Below are 1864 nucleotides of genomic sequence, written 5' to 3'. Positions count from 1 at the left end.
TTCTCCCGCGGAGCGGCTGGTAGTTTCGAACCGCTGACCTTAAGGTTCGCAGCCCGATTCGTAACCACTACGCTACCAGAGCTCCTTAATCCTTTATAGGGTTTCTAAAACTGTAAATCTTTACAGGAGGCAAAAACCTCATCTTTCTTCCACAAAGTCACTGATAAGATTTGAAATGCCAACTTTGCAGTTAGCAGTCCAGTGTTCATCTTATATTTCTAACCAGATATAAACTTCAACATAACTATAAATCTCTTTATGCCACATTGTTTGGGGTTTTCTAACTATAAACTGGAGTAATGGCTTAACGTTACAAGATAAGCATGACTGCTAATCACAAATTCAGTAGTTCAAACCCACCAGCCACTCTTAAGAAATCCTGTACGGGTTCACTATAAGTGCTGACTCAATGGCACTTAACAACTATTTGGAACTAAAATTTCAATATGGAAGAGGAATGTTTTTACTATCTTCTGTACCTAGATTTAGAAAGTGAGAGAGACAGAGAACTATTTATATGAAGCCCTTTAGAAAGAGAGGAAGACTGAGAAACATAAAGAAAAAGATAGAAAATGAACTATTTAGAAGAAAGAAGTTCTTAACCTTAGCATATTCTGACAACATTGGCCTTTCCTTTGTTTGTTTGTTTTAAATTATAAAAAAGAACAACTATAAAAAATAACAAAAATAACTAAATTCTGATCCTATTTGTTCTTTTTGCAGTTACCTAAGAACATTTTTGTTTCTGAGAGTATAGTAAGGTACATAGAGGAAGAAGGAATATTAGAAGAGATTTTGTATTAATCATATGTAGAATTGTGTTTGTTCACATGAACATACTGTGGGTCATTGCTGATATGTTTTTTATACCCACTTTACCTAATTGTCCAAGTAAATGAGGATAATTACAATAGTAAGACTAGTAGTATTTTACTATCATTTTAATATTGTTTCAATATAATGAACCTGTCAAATGTTGTGAACTCAAAAACACATTTCCTATAGCACATCTGTTTCCTCATATTAACTGATGTAGCAATAATGTACATATTTCAAACACTCCTTCCAACCTTAAGCACTCTCTTTCCTAAATACATATACATATTTTTGGAATGGCAAACATCTGATCCATTTTTTTGGTTGGTTTTCTCTGCATGCATAATATTACTTAGGAAAGTACATATTTCTATAAATCTTTTTTACCTATTTCTCATCATATGGACTTTGTTTATTAATACTGAAATAATAATATCTAATTCCATATACTTATTTATATGACAATATCCTAAAAGCAAAGGCAAGAATGTGAGTACCAGTGTTAACCTCTTGAAGCTATAAAGTTGATTGCCTTAGAACAATGAAGAGTCATATGGAGAGAGTGAAGGTTTCAAGGGCAACTCATATTAACTATTAAAAAAGTTAAATATAATTTAAATTATAAATATCACACAAACACAAATAGAAAGTTTAGTGCTCTCAGTCCAACCTTATTTATCTTGTACATTTTCTGGACATTCTCCTCTATAGAAACTACTGCTGGAAACTAAAGTGCTTCATGTAAGTTGACAATGAATTATAAACTTTATATATAAAGTAAAATGGAAAAATAAGTTTTCGTGAACTTGCTTTGGTAATTTAATTTATATTTATGGCGGTGGTTATATGCCATCCAGTTCTGACTCATAATGACCCTGTAGAGGGTTCTGAGGCTGTAAATCTTTATAACAGCAGAAAACCTCATTTTTCTCTTGTGGCATGATTGGAAGATTCGAACTGATGACTTTGGAGTAACCAACCCAGCTCATAATCCACTATGTTCTTGTATTTGTTAGATAACATCAGGTCAGTACTGACCCATAGCAGT

The sequence above is a fragment of the Chrysochloris asiatica genome, unplaced genomic scaffold, assembly GCF_000296735.1.
Source record: "Chrysochloris asiatica unplaced genomic scaffold, ChrAsi1.0 scaffold00112, whole genome shotgun sequence".
NCBI lineage: Eukaryota > Metazoa > Chordata > Mammalia > Afrosoricida > Chrysochloridae > Chrysochloris > Chrysochloris asiatica.
Note: the sequence above shows the minus strand (reverse complement) of the source record.